Genomic DNA, 17,845 nt, shown 5'->3' with positions numbered 1-17,845 from the left:
ATTTCATCAAGGTTATCAATTTATTGGTATATACTTGCTTATACTAATAATCTTGTATTTCTGTGCTATTTGGAACTGAGGATAATAAATATTTGCTTCAAATTATATTTAATTCTTAATGGAATGGGATCCAAGGCACATAGGGGTGCAGATAGGCAAAATAAAATTGTGAAATAAGCAATACAATGAAACAAAAATATTGAATATTCTTCAATAAATATTCATTAAGCTGACTATGGAGCCAGAAACTATGCTAATTGCTAGGAGGATACAAAGAAACATAAGACTTGGTCCCTGTCCTTAAGGTCCTTAAAGGTAATTAGGGAGATTAAAATAATCAGTCATGATAATAGTTTCCCTTTATGGAATAGTTACTCTATTCCACAAACTGTGCTAACCACTTTATATTGATTATTTCACTTACCACTCCTTGTAATCCTTGGAGGTAAATTACCAGACAAATGTCAAAATAGAGATTAAGTAGGATTTAAGGAGATACTGAGAACCCCAGCCTCTCTTTTGTGTAAGGATAGAGACAGCAAGCCACAGGATAATACCTGCTTATTCATAATAGAGTCACATAAGTGGCTACTCAGTTTTATAAGTGACAGTATTAAGAAACTTTATTTTCACGTCATTGATATTGCAACTCCTCTAGTTCACTGGTATACAACACTGATCCTAGGAGAGACCCAGTTTCTATAACATGTTCAGAGTTCCTCTGAAGAAAGGACAAATACCAGTCACCCCTTCCCATGTATTCTCTATGAGATTTAGAATTATCAGGATAGTCAGGGTGGACTGAGTGGGTCCCAAACAAAAAACTCTGGTTGGTAAACTGGACCAAAGATAAGTATCTATGTTTTTGGTCAATGTGAGAGAGGAAAAATTATACATGATTGCCGAAATTCCAGGGTCATGATGCCCTTCCATTTGTATACCCAATGTCAGTTTCCTACAACAGGAGAAAGCAGTTAAGTGGGAAACTTCTTAACATGTACTAACTGACCAGTCTTTGGGAACTAAGAGGCATAGCAGGATATAGTTTTATCGAACCTAGTGTTTCTGAAAGTTACCTAGGGAGGCATGAAGAAGGAAATCTTTTTTGTAATCAAGGATTTTTTTAATTTAATTTTTAAAATTTATTTTTATTTTGTTGGTTTACAACATTATGTATGTTTTAGGGTATAGGCTCTTACCTCTTTGTATTTGCTACCAAACAACAATAACCCTCCATCACAACCCATTAGGTCCTCTTACTCTTTTGCTCCATACTTCCCACCATTCCCCTCAATAGTACCTCATTTCTATAGTCAGATTTCTAGGGTTTTGGTTTAGTTTTGTCCCTTTGCTATGTTTCTTTGTATCCCATATAGGGATGCAATCATCTAGTATTTACCTTTTGCCATCTAACATTTCAGTTAGCACAATCCCTTCCAGGTCTATCCATCTTGTCTTGAATGGCAAGATTCTATCTTTCATTCTTTTTAAAACAGCTGAGTAGTGTGTATGTCTACTACATCTTCCTTATGCACTCATCAGTCACTGGGCACTTACGTTGTTTCCATAGCTTGGCTACTTAAATAGTGCTACAATGATAACAGAGCTCAGATATGTGCATATATTCCTTTGAATTGTTACTTTTGTATTTTTCTATTTTGAGAAATCTCCATACTGTTCTCTGGACCAGTGTATAGTCCCACCAACAGTGAACAGATTTCCTTTTTCTCTACATCCTCACCAATACTTGCTGTTCCTGCTCTTTTTCTAGATGGTCCATTTTCACAGGTGTAAGGCCATATCTCATTGTGGTTTAATTTGCATTTTCCTTAGGATAAATGATGATCAACAGTTGTCATGTGCCTGTGGGCCATCTCGATATCTTTTTTTTTTTTAATAGAGGCATGTTTTATTTTATTTATTTATTTGTTTGTTCGTTTTGTTTATACATGCCCTGGGTACAGTCAGAAGCGCGGGAGGGTGAGAGAATTCACCAGAGCCAGAGCGGGGAGCAGAACAGGTAGAAGGACCGAAGTACACTGCTGAGGGGAGCAGCGGGTGGCAGGAGAGGTCTGCGCGCCATGTGGGACCCTCCTCCAGTGGCCAGGGAGCAGCTGGGGATCGAACCGGCGCCACAGAGCCCGCGGGCAGCTTTGCAACCCAGCGCTCAACCGCTGTGCCACCAGGGAGGCCCTCGATATCTTCTTTGGGAAAGGGTCTGTTTAGATCTTCAGCCCATTTTGTGATTACCTTGTTTTCTTGTTGTTGATTTACAGGAGTTCTTTGTAGACCTTGTATATTAATCCCTTGCCAGATGTATAATGTGCAGGCAGTTTATGTTGTTCATTATTTCAAAGTTTTATTCCCCCTACCTCCCAAAAATAGGGTGGTGAGATAAAGATGTCCATGAAGGGTAATCAACTACAATATTCAATTGGACAGAAATAATAAGGACCCAAATTCAATTGGTAATATCCACTATACAAGTTAAAAAAAAGCAAGCTTTCTCTAGGTAGAAGAGTAGGACAGTTTTACTCTGAGTTTGTGCCCAAATAAGTTAGAAAAACTTCTGATTTTTTCCTTTTATTTCTGTCCTTTTTCTTTTGTAGCTCAGCCTTAGCTTCTTTTTCATGTTTTTTGATCAACTGTCCCACTTCCTTTAGTTTGACAACTCTGATGACCATCTTTCCATTCTCTTATCAGTGAGGCAATTGCTACTTTTTCAGCAGATGGTTTACTAACACCCATGTTCTCATTTAAAACTTTGATAACTAAAGCAAGTGCTGACTTCAAAGTCATTTCTCCTTCTTTGTAGTCTTGTTTTAACATTGACACAGCTGCAGTGCTATTATTTCCAATGCATGTGGCTTTTCACCCCCCATAATTTCCGGTAGGATTGCTCTAACAGAGCTGGAAGACAAAGTATCCTAGCCAATGTACAGCAATGAAACAGGAAAGGGACATTCTCCCCCAAACTATATATGTTTGTTTTCTATCACTCAGTACTCTAAACAACTGCTTATAAGGAATCAGCTCCTGATACTGTAATAAATACCTTTGAGCATTGAGCCTTGGTTCATTTGTCAGAACACTACACCAGAGTTAGGCCTGCCGACTGCAAGCCATGTCCCTCACTGAGTTTATAAATTTTTTCAGAACAAAAGGCTTCACCAGAAGTTTGTGAAGGTCAGGTTTCTCTACTGCAAGCAAAATACCATTGTTTTCTAAAATTTCCAAACAGGTGTCTGCATATCCAGTATCTACCCTGGCATATTCCACTTTATACAAATGACCTTCTGGAGAACATATAGTCCTGGAGTCATATCTTGGAGACATGTTACGTGATTTTGATGTGTCTTCTAAGGAAAAACACTGTAGAATGGAGAGTTCTACAAAAGAAAGCCCTACACAGAGGAAAAGTATCCTCTGCCAATATAGTCAGTCTTTCTGGTTTAAAGACATTTTCTTTCACTGTACAGAAGCTTTTTTAAATTTAAATATTATTTTTATATTCCCCATACAATTACAACCCCCTCATTTTGACCCTAAACCCTCCTTTCCCCGCCCCCCCCCACCTCCCATAGAGCGTCTCTGGTTCATAGTTGTTTGTTGATTTTGATTTTTTCTTTCTTATAGTTATTCTTTTTAATTTGATGTAGACCCATTTGTTTATTTTTACTTTTGTTTCCCTTATCATTAGACTCAAGTCCCCAAAGGCATCTCTGAAATGACTATTACAAGTGTTTTGTCTCAGTTTATAGATGTATGTGTTTGTATACATATATGTTTCAGTTCTCACATCCATTTCTTTTTTTTTTTTTTTTAAGATTTATTTATTTATACAAGCACTGGGGTACAGGCCAGAGGCGCGGGAGGGTAGGAGAATTCACCAGAGACAGAGCAGGTTGCAGACCAGGCAGAGGGACTGAAATACACTGCTGAGGGGAGCAGCGGGTGAGACAGGAGAGGTCTGGCGCACCACGTGTGAATCTCCCTGACTGGCTGGGAATCGAACTGGTGCTGCTGGGAATTGAACTGGCGCTGCAGAGGCTGTGGACAGCTTCACAGCACTGCACTCAACTGCCTGCGCCACTGGGGAGGCCCCACATCTATTTCTTATATTAACTTTTTGTGCATAAGGTGAGGTGGTGGTCTAATTAAATTCTTTTCTATGGCTGTCTCGTTTTTCAAATGTCATTTGTTGAAGAGATGTTCCTTTCTCCAATGTATACTCTTACCTCCTTTGTTGTAAAGTGTCCATGTAAGTGCGGTTTTATTTCTTTAGTTTCAATTCAGTTTCTTTGGTATGCCTATTTTTATTCCATAATGTTTTAATATAGTTTGAAGTCTGGAACATGGTACCATTGTTTTTCAAGAAAGAAATATTGCATATAGCTTTTGCCCTGAGAATATTGTGAATTAATATTTCATGAACCAGATTTTGAGAAATATTATTGAAATCTATTTAGGGCCTTCCTCTCTTTCACTATCCACCCATCCCTACCCCCAATCCATATGCAATGCATATGTATAGATTGCACATGAAATAAATATAGGAGGATTTGCTAGTATTTACATCTTACAATCAAGATACAAAATGACTTTGACTGGGACAGTTAGTACCGTTAAGTCCTAATTTATATGCTGAAATTTGAATGAGAGTAAATTATGAAAAAAAATCAAATATACACATATAGGGTCTCAGAATTCCACTTTAACAGCAATTCACATGAAGAATGCCACAGAATTCTCAATGTCAGAAAGTTCAATATGAAACCACTCATCATGACTGACGAAAATATCATGTAAGCATTGTAGTTCTGGAAGAAGTCCCACCTGGATAATGTGAACTACAGGAATCCCACTATGCTGCTTGTCCTGCTTGGATGTATTGGTGGCAAATTTAAGAGGGAGCTTATAACGTATGTGCAGGCAATGAAGTCCAAGAAGTAATGGGAGGAGGAAAATCAGGATAAGTGGTACACCATGAAGCAAAAGACAGGGGAGTATTTTCAAACAATCAAGAAAAAGAACTCTATGATATTAAAAATGAATTCTAGCTCTAATATTTTGTGATTCCATTTTTTAAGAAAATAATAGTACGGAATTCTCTGTCCTGTGGTTCTGTTTTGAATATCGCTCAGCACAAGGTATGTAGTCAGGAAACACACTAACAGAAAGCTTGACATTTGTATATCATTTCCACATGTATAGTTATCTTGCCTTACTATGCATTTGAGGATGAAGAAAAATACATCTGTCATGTTGTCTTCAGATAAGGAAACTTAATTTCAGAAAATTGTTTTGCCTAAGGTTATATAACTGGAAGAGATACTTTGATTTCTTAGCCAATTGATTTTCTTTCTCATATACTATTTTCTCCATATATGATATAATATTAAGTTTCAGCCAACATCTCTTTAAATTATTAGAAATTCTAAATTGCTGACATGTCTATATTTATCTGAATATATTTCTAAAGAGCACAACTTATCTAACAAATTAAAAAAACATTATTATCTAATATCAATGAATTTACCTGGATTTAAATAACCACTTTTTTCCCCTTAAAGAATTATCTCTTTTTACATATTGATCAATCCAGTACTTTCATTCTCTTAATTTATTGCCATGCAACATTTGCAAAATTATAAGCTGTTATGAGCAATCTACAGCTGTTGGATGGCAAGTTTCTCATTGAGGATGCCTGCAATGAATGTAACCAATTGAAATTTTGGCTTTTGTCACTAATTTAGTAATTTTTAACTTACAGCCAACTTCATACGTCAATAAAAATGAAGAAAAATTTTACTTATGGAAAAAAATGCTTGCTAAGATTGGCAATGAAAATGAATTTGACACAGAAAAGTCAGTGGTTTAAGATATCATTCTATCGATTTTAGCCATAACCTGGTCAGGGTATCAGATACTCTGTTCAGAAAGGTATTGAGAAGAATAATTTGGTTAAGAGGATAATAAATCATTACCTATATTAAATATTACATATGTTGTCTTAAAAGTCAAATCAGTTCATTAAAATAAAACTAACACAGGGGCCTCCCTGGTGGTGCAGGGGTTAAAGACAGCACAATCAAGATATCACCAGCCACTGCAGCACGAGTTCCATCCCCAGCCGGCCAGGGAGAAACCCACATGGCACAGCAGACCTCTCCTGTCTCGCCCGCTGCTCCCCTCAGCAGTGTATTTCAGTAGATCTGCCTGTTCTGCTCCCCACTCTCTTCGGTGAATCCTCCTACCCCCAGCACCTCTGGCCTGTATGCACAAATAAATAAATCTTTAAAAAAAATAAAACAAACACAAAAGTGAATGAGCTACCATCTTTTTTATATCAGAAAATAATAATCAAGTATTCATGTTCATATGCTCACGTTCAGTATCGTACAATTATGTAATACTTGAAAATATTTTGAAATCTCACGGGTTATGTCTTAAAATTATTTTTTTTACCCAAAGTCACCAAGTGATCTTTGCCCTCCCCTAGCTACAATAACAGTCTCCCTTCAACACCTTTTAACACATTACTGCTTCTGAACCCTTTCCTCTTAACAAAAACACTATCGAAATTTAGCATTAACTTTCATGTTTCCTGCTTCCTTGCCCACACATAAATTAATTGGAAGTATTCTCTTTGTCCCCCTGGAATGGACTAACAATATTTGATGTTCTTATTTGTTTGCTTATTCAAGTCTTTCCCCCCCTCAGATTACCAAATAACCTACTTTGTACAAAACCAAAGAATGCAGAACTGTAAAAATTAGAATGTGATCATGCCTTAGAGTCTCACCATATTAATCATATTGGTGACTACTATTCTAAAAGTCTAAAAAAATATATTTTATGAGTATACAGTAGTGTTTTTATTTATTTTTAAATATGTATATATATGTTATTCTAATACCATCCTTCTTTGATAACTTTAGCTTTGTACTATAATTTTAAGTTGGGAAGTATCACACCTCCATTCATTTTTTTCTAAGAATTGCTTTGGTTATTTGGGATCTTTTGTGGCTCCAAATAAATTTCGGTAATGTTTACTCTATTTCTTGAGGAATGTCAAAGGAATTTTGATAGTGGTTGCACTAAACCTGTATATTTCTTTGGGTAAGATTATCATTTTGACAAAGAACTTGTATAAAACTTGGTTAGCAGCTGTAGAGAACTGTTGGCTGGATAAGCTCAATATGACTCCATTTTATGTTGGTGGCATTGAACAGGGTACATAAATACAATGACAGGAAGAAAGCCACAGAATATAAGATTTATACAAAACAGGGGTCAACAAACTTTTTTAAAAAGGGACTAGACAAAAAAGATAAAGACATGCAATTTACAGCAACATGGATGGAGCTGGAAGGGATCATGCTCAGCAAAATAAGCCAGAAAGAAAAATAAAAATACCAGATGTTCTCACTCATAGCAGGAATCTAGAAAACTTAAATAAGGGACCAGGAAAAAGAATAACTATAAGAAAAAAAAAATCAAAATCAATAAACAACTATGAACCAGAGACACTCTATGGGGGGTGGGGGGCAGGGAAAGGAGGGATTGGGGTCAAAATAAAGGGGTTGTAATTGTATGGGGAATATAAAAATAAAATGTAAATAAAAAATTTACAATTAAAAAAATAAGAAAATGGATAAACTGTTATCTTCATACAATGGAATATTACTCAGTAATAAAAATGAATCAGCTACTGAAAAAAAAAAAGGGACTAGACAGTAAATATTTTAGGTTTTGTGTACCAGTCATATCAGTTACAACTGCTTCACTCTGCTATTATGGTGCTAATAGTCATTGGCAATAACTAATTGAATGGCTATGGTATGTTCCAATAAAACTATAGAATTGGTGGGTCACATTTTATTCATGGGCCATAATTTGTCAGTCCTAATATAAATCATTGATTTTCCTGCTGTGTTAGTCCATTTAGAGCCTTCTTCGATCGGGCATGCAGGAGTTACCCTCTCTCTGGTCTCCTGTCTTTTCTTCCTCCCTTTAATTCCTCAGACTCTTTTGCTTTGTGACCAGGGCCCTCAGCTCTAACTTAGAAAGGCAGATTCAGATCTACAATAGATAGCTGTAAAAATTATTAAGATTTTTCAGAGTGAACCATTCAAAGACAAGTAGATTCTATTGCTAATACTGTTTTTCCAAGCATAATTTACATATTTACTATCTGGCCAGCCTGTTTTATGCTACCTTTGAACTCAGAACTCTTATGTCAGTACCAAGTTGCTCCATGTGCTAGCCATTCATAGTGGCATGCACCCCCTCACTCTCATCCCTGGCAACCTCTAATGTACTCTCCATCTCTATAGCTCATGATTCTTTTTTCACCGTTGCTTCCATATTACTTAACCAACACACAAACATCTGAGTCCCAAGCACACAAACATTTAACAAGTATTTCCTAAATGAAGGAATGGAAACAATGTCAAATGTCCCTTTTTGCAGTTGAAAACTTTAAAAAAAAAAGTTTCATATTCATTAACAAAATTCTGATTGTCTGAAAATCATGGTTAAGGTTATAATTAAACTATTCATGCTACCATTTAAAAAAATAATGTTTCCTGTGGGTATAAATGAAGTCCACAGAATAGTGAACAACATGCCAGTGAGAGGTCAGACCGACCCCCTTGGAGTACTGGTTAATTGTGTTGCACAGGAAGTGTTAATCTGGCACTTCACAATGGGCAATTTTTTAGTTCATGCACTAATCAGGGGGTGACTATGACCAAAGGAGTTTAAGATACCCCACCCTTTCCTGTATCACACCAGAGATGACTGGAGCAGGTCTCTGAAGACTGTGAACAGACCAAATCTGAAAGTCACAGCCATTCACTGTCATTTCTGGAGTCAAACTTTTAAGGGATCCTCAGAAATAGAGGACACCTTGGGCAGGTTATAAGTGAAAGCAACTCTATAAGTCATATCCTATACAGACAACAACAACTATACAGAGAACCATTAGTTGAACCTAATAACTCAAGGGAAAAGTGGGTGAGGCCAGTGGCCCTTGAATTGGGTCACACAAAGATTTTGCATGGACTGTGGAGGCATAGATTAATCTATTCAATTTTAGGCCTTCAAGACTTCTATATATACTCTTTCCTAAAATTTGAGTTGCCAAAATTAAGTCTGCATTCATAATAGCTCTTCTTACAATTGATAAAACAAATGCATTTCTTTGCAACCACCCACCGTCTTTCCTAGTACATGGAAACATGTACTAGTGCCAACTGAGGGAGGAGGCTGTATTAGCCATCATTTAAGTCAGCATTACCTCATGGGAGTTCCTATCATATATATATATGGGGAGCTGTGATGAGGTCCAGGTCTGCCAATCTCAGTCTGATAGGAACTCTGCGGGAAGAGTGCCATCAAGTTCAGGTGACAGGGCTGCTCTGGGCAGCAGAGCTTCCGCAGGTGGTAGATACATGCTTCCAGCAGCACAGTAGCATAGTTGATGGTGACCAAACCTATGCCCAGCTTTTGAGACCAATAGGGCCACTCTGGTCAGGTGAGGGATAAATCCATGATGTCATCTGAAAACAGGAGGAAAGCCTGGAGCAGTTTCATGCACCAGCCCACAGTCAGGGTCCACAATAGTCTATCAGTGTCTGCTTCCTCAGCTCCAGCAGCTCCTGGAATGCTCTAAGCCCATCAAACCCCAATGGTTCTTGCCTCCCAATGGGTTGACCAGCACCTCCATGAACACATCTCCTGTCTCTGGTGCCCCAGCTCATTCCCTGTCAGCACCTTGATAAGCTCAGAGAAGTACTGGATGAAATCCTATTTTTCTTGTTCATAAATGTCCAATTTCTTGTCTCTTCATTCTGAGAGGAATAATGTAGTCTGTTCTAGGTGGCAATATTGGGTTTTTTAAATGTAACTGGAAAAATTCCCAGTACTACCCCAAAATTCAAGACACAGTGGGAAAAACTTGGATGAAATTTTCATGAGAATTCTTTAAAATTCAATGTTATTGAATAGTAGTTATTATCAAAAATGTGATTTGAAGGGCCTCCCTGGTAGTGCAAGAGGTTAAGATGCAATCTATGAAGCTATCAGCAGCCACTGCAGCATGAGTTCGATCCCTGCCCAGGGAGCTACCCACATGGCGCAGCAGACCTTTCCTGACTGACCAGCTGCTCCCCTCAGCAGTGTATTTCAGTAGATCCGCCTGTTCTGCTCCTCACTCTGGTGAATCCTCTCACTATCCCCCACCTTTGACCTGTACCCCAGTTCTTATATGCATAACTAAATAAATCTTTTAAAAAATGTGGTTTGAAATGCTATTTTAGAGATAGCAAATATTTTATCCCATAGATTTTTCTGACTAGAAAAAAATTATTCTTATTTATTCCTAAAAGCCAAACAACAAATATATGTACTGAATTCCATGCTTTTTAAAAAAATCATACTTCTTTCTTCATAACGACATAATTTTAGCAACATATTACTTTCTTTGTAGGTAGAAAATGAGTAATGAAATATCGGCTTATCTTAAAAACTTACAGTAGAATGATATATTAATTATATTAGACATATAATAATTTAATTCTAAATAATTTTAGTAACATTTTGCAAAATGTGGTGTATTACTTTATGTGTGTTTTTAAAAAAAATTCCCTGAAGTACATAACAAGTACTATGTGGCTGACGTGTAGAAAATAAGAGTCAGCCTTCCTAAGTTATATGGCAGAAGATCCCATATCCTGAATGGGCAAAATCTAGAGCTATAGGGTGTTAATAGAATATTTAAAGCTCCTGATTAAATAAAAATATTTTCTCAAAAAAAAAAAAACCAAATGCAAGAATGTATGAGGTTCATAATTTTTTTTTAGCATTTCTTTCTAAAGCTCAACAAAATGCCTTCAAATTGAAGAGTAACAAGTATAATTAATAATTTTCTGAGTTTGACAAAAGACTAAATTTCTTGAAATACAGAAAGTGAATGATTCAAATGTCTCATTTTTTATTCAAATCTGACAGTTTCCAATTTTTTACATTAAAACAAATCAAAGTATGCTTCAATTACATTGTCAACTGATATATGGTTTAAAAAAAACTGTTGATGAGGAGTATATGTGAGTTTTGATTATAACATAGAAAGAATTTTTAAAAAACAAATGCCTTTAAAAGACAAAATAATGTCCATGTCATATATGATATGAATATGGCTTCTCAGTGCTTACATTTATAGAAGTAAAAATTGATAGAATCAATGGTGACCCTTATTTCACTTTGGTAATAAGTTATTTTCATCCATAAACAACTGAGCTAATTGAGAAAGAAAAACAAATTTATCTCATTAGAGAGTACTTGGACTACAGTTTAATTCTTATATTTTTGCTGTTCATTAAAATTTTTTAAATATATTGTTTAAATCATGTATTTACAAGTAATAATTGTACTGACAACTCAGTCCAGAAAAAGTTCGATCACATTAAGACTTGCGATCACAGGAAATTAAACCAATTTTAAATTGATGATTAATGAAGACTTTCAACCTTTCTCCCCTCACCCACCCAAATGTTTATTAAAGTAAAGTATCTGTTCAGGGGTTTATAGCTTCAAAACTCTACAAATGTACTTTTTCACGCCCTGCCTACCACCAGTGCCCTAACAATTCTCCTATGAAACTGTGAAGGAAGTAATGAAATTTGAAAAACCCAGAGGAAATAAAAGAATGATTAAAATTTCTGATTCTTTTTTTTTTTAATAGAGGCATGCTTTTATTTATTTGTTTGCTGGTTTTGTTTTGTTTTTGTTTTGTTTCTACATGCACTGGGTACAGTCAGAAGCGCGGGAGGGTGAGAGAATTCACCAGAGCCAGAGCGGGGAGCAGAGCAGGCAGAAGGACCGAAGCACACTGCTGAGGGGAGCAGCGGGCGGCAGGAGAGGTCTGTGCGCCATGTGGGACCCTCCTCCGGTGGCCGGGGAGCAGCTGGGGATCGAACCGGCGCCGCAGAGGCCGCGCGCAGCTTCGCAACCCAGCGCTCAACCGCTGAGCCACCGGGGAGGCCCTAAAATTTCTGATTCTTAAAGTAAAATTAGTTGATGGATTTTTATTTTAAAGGATGACGGTAGTATGGAATCATTAATGATTTAGGATCTATAAGATGAGTGTTGGAGTTATGAAAGGAGGCACAAGTCTGGCCTGGGGAGGGGAGCAGGGATCATGAAGAAGCAGTAGGACTGTCTGAGATATTTCTGGATGCACAGAAAAGTGGACAGTGGATGCAGTAGCTTCTTTCTTCCTGCCTCTGTCTTCTATTATTAAATCTAGCCCAAAGCTAGCTTAGCAAGGGTGTTTGGGGAATACAGTTTGCAGGAGAAGGGTATCAAATAGATCAAGAGCCATTAAGCAAATAATATTACACAAGCTGAAAAGTTTGGAGCTATCTGATGAAAGCCAAACCTCTCACTACGGAAAATTAAGAATTACTTTCTTTTATATGTGCCACTCATGTATTTTTCTTTTTCCCCTTTCTCCAACATAGTTATATCATAATTAGGGTCATAGCAAGAATTACTGCTGATATTGCTAAGTTTACTAAATGTTTTACATTAGGTAGTATACTGTGATTGTGTTTTTTCCTGAACACATTTTTATTTTCTGTGTACCTAATAAAAAAAATTCAAAAATACCCAATAATGAACTTCCTGGTACCCACAGTCCAGCTGCATAATCATGATCTCATGGTTGCTCTAATTTTATCTGTGTTCCATTTCACATCACATTTGGGGGAAGTCAACTGAAATTGTCCCTTGTCTGATCATTGAACCCTTCTTTGATGGCTATTTTTTTATTTCTCAGTAATACATTCTCAAACCTCTCCCAGTTGTTCAAAGCCCTTCTCATGATAGTCAACTATATTGATTATTGTATCAATTTCATCTTGAAGAAGGCACCCCTGGGTCTACCACACCTGCTCCAAACTGTGCAAGTTTTTCTCTCTGGCACACATCTCTTCCGGGACCTTTATATTCTCCTTGCCAGTGCTCTCTGAATCTCAAGCTTTCCCTTTGTTTGTTTGTATGTTTGTATTTGATTTTCCTGTGCACAATTTGGCAAGGGGAATGATGTACTGTTAAATACTATGGCATCCCCTTGGGACATAGAAAAATATTTGATTCACTTACAGTTGAAATTCAGACATAAGTAGATCTTCCAGATGCTGTGAGAGACGATTAATGAGTGCCAGATTACAGACTGTTCCAGAGTCAGCAATAGGGTGTGAGTTGAGGAGAGTACTGGCTTAAGGTGTGCTGGTGTTACATTTGAACCAAGCGGATTCTGCATGCAGGGGTACATGCCTGTCTAGGACAAGAAAAGGATGCAAAATAAAACAACTAGAAATTCAACACAAGGCTGCTCAAGTAACTGTGCTGAAAGATAATCCTCCTCCTGTCTAAACAGTAGGACAGTAGGCACTAAGAACTTTCCCCATCAGCTAGACATGTGAGTACCAGAGGTAAAAAGAGGATCAGGGAGTCCACATGAGCAGCCTCATAGTTTTGACAGCAGAGAGAATTGTGGCAGGTAGCATTTGGGCATGGAGATTCACAGGCAGTCAGTTGCAGGGTTCCAGCTGGCAACAGTAGGGAGAATGAATGTTGCAAGGGCACTGGAATAAAGGTTAGGTCAGTGATTCCTCATAAGTATCCCCTGGAGAGTCCAGGAAGCACTCCAAGCCAATTGATTAGAGAGCAGATTGGAGGGATGGCAAGAGCTCGGTTGGAACGTAAGGACAGCAGAGGTACAGGCGGTAAGAGAAATTACATGTGAACTCAACACGCCCTCTTTTGGGACTCTCTGCTGAACAAAAGGGGAGGAGGTGGTGCTCTGGGTAATTATCTCTTGGAAAAAAGAAGGTTATAATCCAAGAGGACCTAGGGGTAAATTGTTACTACAGTCTTAACCCATGGTTCATAAGCCTATAAGAGCTAGGGTTATATGCACGTATCTGGGAAACAACATTGCAGTGTGCCAAATGCTTCAAGAGAAATGTAATATTTATGACTCATTGTGGAACTCTTAATCACTTGCTGACTGGCTTTCCTATTTATAACAAATACAATTGTACACTTCCTTCAGATGTGAAAGGAAAATGCCTTGCCCACACATACACAGAAATGCCGTGTTAAAAGGTCATCTCGGGAGCAACATGGCGGCGAGGAGACGCTGCGAGTAAGATCTCCCATTAAAAAAAAGTTAATAGGGAGGAAAAGCGGCAGGTCCCAGTGAGAACTGGGACACGGAAGATAAACGGACGACTCTAGCAAACTGCCCGAAGAAGAAAGTTGCCATAAAAGGGGACCAGAAGGGAGGGAAGCGCAGAACTCTGCTCCCCTCCCCCGCCCACAAAGTCGGCACTCTCCGACCAGCAGAGAGGAGGGAAATAACAAACCAAAACGGCCAACAAGAAAAAAGGACGCAGCAAGTGGGACTGTGAGTGGAAAGGAACTATTGCAGCCACCACACCCCTTGAACGGGAGCTGAGGCGAACCCTGCAGGATTCGCTGCGGCGGTGAGCGAACGGCTCCGGGCACCATTAGAGAAGAACAAAGACCCCGGGAGACGCGCACACAGCCCGGGCTGCCGGTAAGCTTGCTCGGATAGCGGCGCGCTCGGCGCGCTTGAAAAGCAAGTGCAGACCAGGATCGCGGCTGCCCAGGTCCCCGCGCCTGCGACCTAGGCTTGGGAGACGACCTAGGCTTGCCGGGAGACGCTCGGAGGTCCTCACTGAGGTGAAGGTCCCTCCCTGAGTAAGCAGGAACCAGGCGCCCAGGCAGGGGAGCGGTGCAAAAGGCGCCATTCCCGCGCCACTGAACTGGGCTACAGCCCGCGTCCTGGAACTGAGGGCTTTGGAACTGAGACCCGGGGCACGAAATTAGGGGCGTGGGTTCCCCACGACGGTGGGGCACAAGGCAGACACAGCACCCCAAAGCCGTTGAGGTGTACCCTACCATCCCCGCTCTGCTCCCTGTCCCACGGGATGGAAAATCAGCTCCCCAAGGGCTCTAGGAGAGATCTCTGGCGCCACCTAGCGACTTGACCCCAGCACAGGCTACTGAAGGAGCTAGTGGCCAGCTGGGGAGTTAGCCCACACCCGGCCCCTTCCGAACAAGTAGTCTGAGCCCACAGAGAGAGCGAGCACCCACAGCCAGGGCAGACCAGGCACGCAGAAGAGTGTGCCTGACACCGGACGCGCAGGGAGTGTGTCCCACATCACCATTTTAGAACAGGGACATTTCTTCAGTAAAGACTACCTGCAGAAGGCTTCCTCAGGAGCCAGAGGTGAGCGGGGGAAGTTCGCCCACGCCAGACCCCCTCTGGCCTGCAGTCCAAGCCCAGAGGGGGAGCAGGAACCCACCGCCGGGGCAGACCAGGCGCACAGGGGAGTGTGTCCCCACATCGACATTTTAGGACAGGGACCTTTCTCCAATAAAGACTGCTTGAAACTGACAGATGACTCCTGGAGGAACCAGAGGGGAGCAGAAAAGCTCACCCAAGATGCCGGCCAGTCCCAACTACACAGTGTCCCAACGCATACGGCAAATTAGAAAACAGACAGTAGGGAGGAGAAGAACCACACGCAACCTAGCAACTCTCCAGAGAAAAAGCACACCACAAAAAGAAAACCAGCCCTCAGATTGCAACGACAGTAACTTGGAAGAACTTCTGAGCCTTCCAGAAAGAGAATTTAAAATTGCCGTGATTAAAAAACTGACAGAAGTCATAAAGGAAAACAATGATAAGGGAAAAATAATCAACGATCAGAAGAATGAAATTGAGTCCCTAAAGAGGGAAGTAAAAGAAATGCAGGAGATCAAAGAATTAGTGGAAGAACTAAAGAATTCTGGGAAAAGCAATGAAAGCAGAATTGATGAAATGGAAGAACGAATAAGTGCTCTTGAAGACACAGAAATAAAAAGAACCAAAACAGAAAAGGAAAGAGAAGTACAAAGGAAAAAGAATGAAGAAAGACTTCGGGAACTATCTGACTCCATGAGGAAAGGAAATATAAGAGTTATAGGAATACCAGAAGGAGAGGAGAGAGAAGTAGGAACAGAGAAAATATTCAAAGAGATAATTGAAGAGAACTTCCCAAATATGAAGAAGGAGCTGAAAATTGATATACAAGAAGCAAGAAGAACACCAAACTTCCACGACGAAAGAAAAAATACAGCAAGACACATAATAGTAAAGCTCCCAAGAATCCAAGACAAGGAAAAAATAATGAAGCTGGCAAGAGGGAAGAAACAGATAACATTCAAAGGAAAGCCAATCAGGCTGACATCAGACTTCTCCGAAGAAACACTACGGGCAAGGAGAGAGTGGAGGGACATAGTCAACAGACTCCAAGAAAACAGATGCCAACCAAGAATACTCTATCCCGCAAAGCTCTCCTTCCTCTTTGAAGAAAGAATATGGACCTTCTCAGACAAAGAGAAACTCCGGAATTTCATTGCAACTAAACCACCACTCCAAAAAATACTACAAGGAGTCCTAAAGCCAGAACCTCAGAGGAACGAATAACAATGAAAGAAGGCCAAAAAAAAAAAAGTTATTAAAAGAATAAATAAAATCAAAGGAAAGACAAACACAATGGCAAATACAGATGTTAACATATCAATATTAACTCTAAATGTAAATGGACTAAACTCTTCAATAAAAAGACACAGAGTTGCAGCCTGGATTAAGAAACAAAACCCAACCTTTTGCTGTCTCCAGGAAACACATTTAGCTACAAAAGATAAAAATAGGCTCAAAGTTAAAGGATGGAAAACAATCCTACAAGCAAATGGACCAAAAAAGAAAGCAGGAACAGCTATACTTATATCAGATAAAACAGATTTCAAACTCAAAAAGATAAAAAGAGACCCCAATGGTCACTACATTATGATCAAGGGGACAATACTTCAAGAAGAAATAACACTCATTAACATATACGCACCAAACGAAGGAGAACCAAAATATATGAGACAACTGTTGTCCTCTCTGAAAACAGACATCAGAGAAAACACATACGTAGTGGGAGACTTCAACACACCACTATCAACAATGGATAGATCAACAAGACAAAAAATAAGTAAAGAAACCAAAGCTCTAAATAAGGACCTAGAGCAATTGGGCTTAACAGACATCTATAGAACACTAAACCCCAAAAAAACGGAGTACACATTTTTCTCAAGCGCGCATGGATCATTCTCCAGGATCGATCACATACTGGGGCACAAGACAAACATCAACAGATACACCAAGATTGAAATCATATCAACCATCTTTTCTGACCATGAAGGCATCAAACTAGAAATAAACCATAAAAAGAAGGCAAGGAACTTTCCTACCTCATGGAGATTAAAAACCACACTACTGGAAGACCACTGGACTAATGAGGAGATCAAAGAAGAAATTAAAAAATTTTTTGAATTGAACGACAAGGAGGACACCAATATCCTAAATGTATGGGATGCAGCAAAAGCAGTAATAAGAGGAAAATATATAGCAATAGAAGCTCACATCAAGAAACAAGAAAGAACTCAAAGAAACAACCTAATCTCGAAGCTCAAATATCTAGAAAAAGAACAACAAAAAAACCCCAAAACCAGTAGAAGAAAAGAAATAATAAAAACCAAAGCAGAAATAAATGAAATTGAAATTAAAAAAACAATCCAAAAGATCAATGAAACCAAGAGCTGGTTCTTTGAAAAAATCAATAAAATAGACAAACCCCTAGCCAGGCTCACAAAGGAAAAAAGGGAGAAAGCACAAATAAACAGGATCATCAATGAAAGAGGAGAAATCACAACG

The 17,845-nt window shown here is 39.0% G+C and overlaps 1 pseudogene across 1 annotated transcript; it reads right to left on the bottom strand.

The window, feature by feature from the left end:
- Positions 1–2,531: 2,531 nt before the first annotated feature.
- LOC311173689 (proteasome subunit alpha type-4-like) lies at positions 2,532–3,336 on the bottom strand (annotated as a pseudogene). Its single transcript has one exon. The product of its transcript is annotated as a proteasome subunit alpha type-4-like (transcript).
- Between the last annotated feature and the right edge of the window lie 14,509 nt (positions 3,337–17,845).

This window comes from Talpa europaea (genome assembly GCF_964194135.1).
Source record: "Talpa europaea genome assembly, chromosome: 7".
Taxonomy (NCBI): Eukaryota; Metazoa; Chordata; class Mammalia; order Eulipotyphla; family Talpidae; genus Talpa; species Talpa europaea.
This window is presented reverse-complemented; position numbering and strand designations above follow the sequence as displayed.